This window comes from Callospermophilus lateralis, unplaced genomic scaffold (assembly GCF_048772815.1).
Source record: "Callospermophilus lateralis isolate mCalLat2 unplaced genomic scaffold, mCalLat2.hap1 Scaffold_1552, whole genome shotgun sequence".
Lineage (NCBI taxonomy): Eukaryota > Metazoa > Chordata > Mammalia > Rodentia > Sciuridae > Callospermophilus > Callospermophilus lateralis.
The window spans coordinates 49,032-55,329 of record NW_027512663.1 but is presented as its reverse complement, the minus strand read 5'-3'; the positions used below and the strand labels follow the sequence as shown (position 1 = coordinate 55,329).

The 6,298-nt window shown below is 36.4% G+C and overlaps 1 long non-coding RNA gene across 1 annotated transcript; it reads left to right on the top strand.

The window, feature by feature from the left end:
• Positions 1–1,171: 1,171 nt before the first annotated feature.
• Positions 1,172–2,013, top strand: LOC143389776 (uncharacterized). The gene is made up of 3 exons (XR_013090165.1): positions 1,172–1,208; positions 1,548–1,651; positions 1,745–2,013. It is a non-coding gene; the product is annotated as an uncharacterized LOC143389776 (long non-coding RNA).
• The last annotated feature ends 4,285 nt before the right edge of the window (positions 2,014–6,298 follow it).

The window sequence follows — 6,298 nt, the reverse complement described above, 5'->3', positions numbered from 1 at the left end:
TTTGCCCATAAAACAAAAGATATTCAGTATAATGTCTAAGAGTCTCCTATGAATGTCAGAGATTCACTTCTAATTGATATTCATTATGATCAAGGGTTTAAAGGCTGCTCAGAGGATGAGAATAAAGCTTCCAGTTCCCACTGCTAATGTTAAACTTGGTCCTAAATCACCCTTCCCTTCCCTGAAATGCCATCTCTGTTTCACTCACCTAGGTTCTCATCCGGCTCAATTTTGTTTCAGCCAATTGGTTTCATTTGGCTCCTTGGAAAAAGAAAACTGGAAGGGTCAAGAGGTTTTTTTGAAAGTTCTAAGCAAATAATAAGGACTTGTTTTGTCTAGTAGACCTTTTGCCTTGATGTTGACACACTGTAAAGTACTTTCAGGCTGGCTTCTATGAAGAATAAATGGAAATTAACAACCAGAATTCAAATAAAGTTGTGTATTATATACACAGTATGTCTGAGGAACTGTACTGGGTAGGTGTACAATTGCGGGGAGAGCGGATGTTCACGTAGTCACTAAGCTGCTCCTTGTCTGTAGGCGCCATTTTGAATCTCCTCAGGACCTGGAGGTATAGAGTAGCAGCCATTCCTATCCCATCCACTTCTATTCTGTTGATAAGGCTCTATGATTGGACTTTATCTTATTGTACATGTGCTTTTGGTAATTGGCAATCATTGGATAATCTGAGGTGGGGAAAATCATTTCTGGAATAATGTGACCCTATCTAAGAAGATGAATACCTTCTCTTCTTTGATCTTGGACTTAATATGTCCTTTTTGGTTTGTAATTAATATTATATATGACACACTGGTGGGTTTGATGCCCTCTTGAACTTTGTCTCTATGCACACTTCCTATTTTTTGTTTTTTAAGTTTTAGGACTGTGCTATATGTGCTTTGATGAAAATGGTCAGAGGTAGTTTGGTTATAGATATTTTTTATTGAAGAACAACATGTGGAGGATGGATTTTTCTTTCTCAGAAAGACAAATCCAAGTGGTAAATAAGGTACACAGAATGTGTATGTTGTACATTACTCTTGCTGTCTTTCTGTCCTTCTGCACAGCCATACGATGTGAATTTACAGGTGACCTCAGTGTTGTCCAGACTTTCCCTCTTCCCTCATCCACATACACATGAGTACCTTTTGGATCCCTACGTGAATCTGGCCTCTGGCTGTCGATCCCTCTTCTCTGTCATCGTCAGGGTAAGTCTCATTCTCTTCTGTTCTCTAGCATGGCTGAGCCTTTTCATATCACTGTATGTAGTTAGTGACACCCAGTGAAGAATATTGTGTATCTATTGTTTTAAAGCGATTATTATACATTCTGAACTATAACAAAATGTGGGGGTGGGAGACAAATTTATTTGCTTAAACAATATATATAATTTTAATATTTTAAAGAACAGATATGAGTCCTTGGTCAAAGATGGTTACAGAGTAGTGAAAGTTGGGGTTCTCTATTTGGTGACAGGGAGAGAGGATTTTATCTAAGAACTCTTATGTAGTTGAGTTCAGGAGCTGAGCTCCCTGTCTCTGCTGCAGGTTGTTGGTGACCTTATGGTTCGAATTCAGCGTATTCAAGACTTCACCCCCAAGCTGCTGTTAGTCAGAAAGCGGTTGCTTGGTTTGGAACCTGAAGGCCCTATGTAAGTCCAAATTTTATGTGCTCAGTGATGCAAATATTTCACCCAATGTAAAGATCTGTTGGTAGGTCAATCTGTCCTCTGTTTTTTCTCTAGTATCGACCACATCACGTTGCTAGAGGGTGTGATTGTATTAGAAGAGTTCTGTAAGGAGCTGGCGGCCATCGCATTTGTGAAATACCACACTTCCTCCACACCATGACTGACGTCTTTCAAGTCACTAGGGATCCGGACGATTGTGTACAGTCCATCAGAAAAGACAGTTCCACCCAGCCGAGAGAGGACGAAAGCCTTTTTAAAGGAAGTAAACTGCACAGAACCGTTAAGAACCATTGAGTGAACACGCAATAAAATGCGGCACCCTGTTTTTGTTGCTTTATTTATCACAGTGGTTCTCTCTATAGATTTGCACGTTGTTGAACCCCGGAAGCAGTTGAGGGACTTGCAGGAAATAAGGCATTTCCAACAACTGTGTGAAAGCTGCACAATTTTTGATGTCACGACTTTGATGATACTTCTGTTTTTTTAATATCCTTTTAGGCAGTAAGGCATTTACATTCTCTGGGACTCAAATGCTTATATTCTTTTGGATTAATAAGCAGCAAAAAAATTTACTAATTTTATAACTTTTTAAGGTTAAGATTCTTATCAAACAAAAATATTTAAAAAACTGTAAATGAGAAAAAATATATATAATTCAGGAACCAACAAAGGAATTGAGTTAATTATAGGAGATAAAAATGTGTAGAGCAACATTAACTTTCTTCAGCTTTTCTAAGAATAACAATTTAATATGATAAATTCTTGATTAATATATATATTTTTAAAGAAATGTTCTTTTATTCCTCTGTGCACATAGCCATGTTAGTGGTTGATTTCCATGTCTGGGTCCCAGTTGATTTAAATTGTCATTTTTTGCAGCAGCATCAAATTTATGCTCATCATTGGTAGCATTTGCTAAAATGATATTTTTTTAACCTAATTAAATTAACACATACTGGATTGAGAAGCTTTTTTCCCTCCCTCTCTGAAAATTGCTGATGAAATTGCTTTATAATTTGTTTTTGTTATCGAAGCGCATGGCAGCGTCCAGGTGGGGAACCAACTGATAACTCTTAGCAATCAGAATGCCAATGGCCTCTTACTGTTTACATTTTTTTCATTTTGTTGGGTTTTTTTGCTTGTCTGCAATGATTCTAAAGAGATTAAACAAAACAGTCTTTTGAATGTCCTGTTTACAAGTTAAAGGATTGTGGGAATTCGGGGTGTCCGGGAGTGGGCACACATGGGGTGACAAGTTTAGCCAAGCTGCGCTGTGCACAGCATGCCAAGTGGGCTGCCCAACTTGTTTGCTATGTCTTTCTTTTCTGTCTTTAAATGATGCTTATCCCTCAGTTGTCACTTTTAAGCTTTTTTTTTTTTAAGTTGAAATATTAAGCAGCAGCACTTTCCTCTGCATCTTTCCATTCACTAATATTTGGAGAAGAGACTGTCACGTTCCAGCTGGAGAGACGTGTCTCTACTCTCCTGAGAAGTTCTTTTATGTAGCATGTTTGCATATACACATCATGTGGCCATGTGCTTAGAAGCATGTTTTACACTTATCTGCTTACTTTGTTGTATTATTATTTCTGATTTACTTTATAATTAGTTTTTACTATTAAGAAAAAAATCTATATCATGAATAGTCTCAGCTTTACAATGTGCACCATTGTTAAAACAAGAAGACTTTATCTCTAATTTGATGCAGATCTTTCTTAGCTCATAAGTATAGCATTAAGTAAAACAGTGAAGCAAAAAAAGTGAGAGAGTTACTTCATGCAGGATTTTCTTCCAGTGATTTTGAGTGATAGGAAAACATTCAGTTTGCTATATTTATTGTAGTTTACTCAAGGAACACTTCAACGTCTCCACTTTAGGTGGTAGTTAACAATCTACAGATGTATTTAAAACAAGGCATTAAGAGATATTAGATATTTCTTAATGTTTTTGTAGTGTTTAATAGGTGTAGTAGCGATGATATTATGTCTCAAACCAAATATGTTCTTATCCTTGATTTCACAGAGGGACCTTATAGCTAATTCATGAACCAAGCTCAGAAAAGCTTTAATTCTTATATTTGATATATGTATGCTGCTTCTGAAAATGTAATTTTCCTAAGTTATAATGACTTTTATTTGTGCTCAGCTAAGGCTTAGGTTTTAGTTTTCTTCTTTCTTTTCTTTTTTCTTTTTTTTTCTTCATATTTAGTTCAGACTTAGAGTCAGCACAAGTTATCACAGTGAGTTGAATTTGTTAACATAGTGCAACACTAACTTTTCCTCACTGTTTCTCAGAAGCTGAATACTTCAGTTATTCAGTACTTGCCACAACAATGACTAAAATGCACTGTGTTGCGTAGAAAGTGCCACCTCAAACATTGATTGCCATAGCCAAGTTCCAAACGGCGTTTTAGCCTTGCTTCAAGTTTGTATAAACAGGTAGGCACTTTTTTTTTTTAAACATTCTAACAGTATAATCATTGGGTTTATTTTTGTTAATGAACCCCGTTCTTTACTTGATAGAACTCAGATTTGTCTTAGCCAATTTCATGGTAGAACTCACATAACCCATTAATGTTCTCATAACGCATCTGTTTGTGCAATATGGAAGCTGTGAGTGGATTCATAGCTTTTTGGTTTAATTGTACATTATTGTGTTGTACATGTGTATATATATGTGTGTGTATATATGTGTGTGTATATATATATATGAGGACCAAAATCCTTAGCTTGCTTACACTGTTGCTAGTGTAAAGATTGTTACACTTGATTTTACGGGGCACAAATTATGGAATTTCTTCATAAATTCATGGTAACATTTCATAAATTATTGTATTACTATACAATTCACCATTTAATTATGAAGTTCTTAGGTATTGACAGAAGAAGTTACAGTGAAGTGATAAAACCACAAATTGTAATTACACTTTGGGTTGTACAATATGTCAAAATATGCATGTCATTGTGACACTTGGTATGTTAAAACATGATAATCATACTTCTGGGCCCTGTAAAATAGTGTTACTGTAATACTCTGTTGGCCTTCTGCCTTGTTTACATTAAACAGAGGATATTTAGTAAATTTTTCTATGAACGTTGTGTAGGTTACTGACAGTGTTATCAAGGTCTGGACTTCGTGGGCCATCTAGGGAAAAGCTATTCAGATGGCAATTGTGTACCTACCCTCTCTTCAAAGGAGGTTGCAATCAAGTTCAACTTTTTGTGCTAACAATGCATGCAGGACTAAGAGGGATAATAAAAAAAAAGAATAAATACTGTAACTTAAACAAAATATTGTCTTACATTTTTGTAGAATTCAAATCAGAAATGCTTTATCTACTGATAAGTCTTAAGCAATGGTTCTTAACTTCACCCTTGACAAAGAGACAGTCCACACCAATCAATGGGTCACTGCAGTATTGATTCTAGGGAGAGGAAAAAAAAGAAATACGTAAATATGTATGGAGGAGGTCTGTCTAGCCTAACAATTTCCCTGGGTGAATCTCATATATGTCCTCCAGTGGCCTCCTTAATAATCACTCCCCTAAAGGAAGGAAAAGCAACTAGTTCTAAGCATTATTTCTTAACATTTTCCAACACATGTTGGAACCTCTCTTTTTAGCTGACGTTTGAAACAGACTCTAGACTTATTCTATTCGCTTGAGTATGCACCCAAGTCCCTTAAATGGAAACTGAAGAAAACATGTAACACTTGACATAACCAGAAAGAAAAACAGCCACTTATTAATCTCAACCACCAGTGACCCTTTTCAGCTAGTGTTATTCAAAATAGTCTTAGAAGAAAATAAAGGACACTAGATTGAAAGGATGAAGGAGGCCGAGTTTAGGCACCCAAAAGTTGAAAATACCCTCTTTGCCCTGAGCTACTTCAAAAGAAAATTGCTTTTTTGGAATGCATAACTGAATTCCCCGTCTAAAACCTGGTTCAAATTGCTGTTAAATATCTTCCAGTGTTTTATCTAGAAAAACTAGTGATCCCAAGGGAATTGAAAGAATTCACACAATTGTTGAAGTTTTGCTGGAGTAAGAGCTATACCTCTTCTCCCCAAAATCAAAATGAGCAGAAACACTTCATGCCAGCTTGATGCTGATGCTGAAGGATGCACAAAAGAAACAAAATGTTTTAGTTGGTCTTAACAAAGGAAGGTGTTGCCTGTGGGCTGCCTTTGGGAGACTGGGTTCTAACCTTACTTGATAAGGCCCCTCTTGCCACCTCAGGGAGATCTACCTATGCCTGCTTCCTCTACACTCACTACCATTATAGTTTGAGTGTCATGTAATTTGAAATGTTTCATTTCTAAAAATGTTATTTCTTAACACATATCAGAAATAAGACATATTTCATCTAAAAATAAAATAATAATTGTGTTTATTCAACAAATATTGAGAACTTTTTATGATCCAGTTATTTAAGGTGTTGGGGGAACAAATGGAAGCCATCTCAGCCCCCAAGAAGTCACAGTCCTGGTGGCAGTTCAGTGTGTTCACACAAATACAGTGCACATATGTGGTGGACGTTAGAGAAATAGTATGCCGGTGGTGTAAGCACCAGGGGTCAGTATGTTGCATATTATCTAAAAGGGAAGAT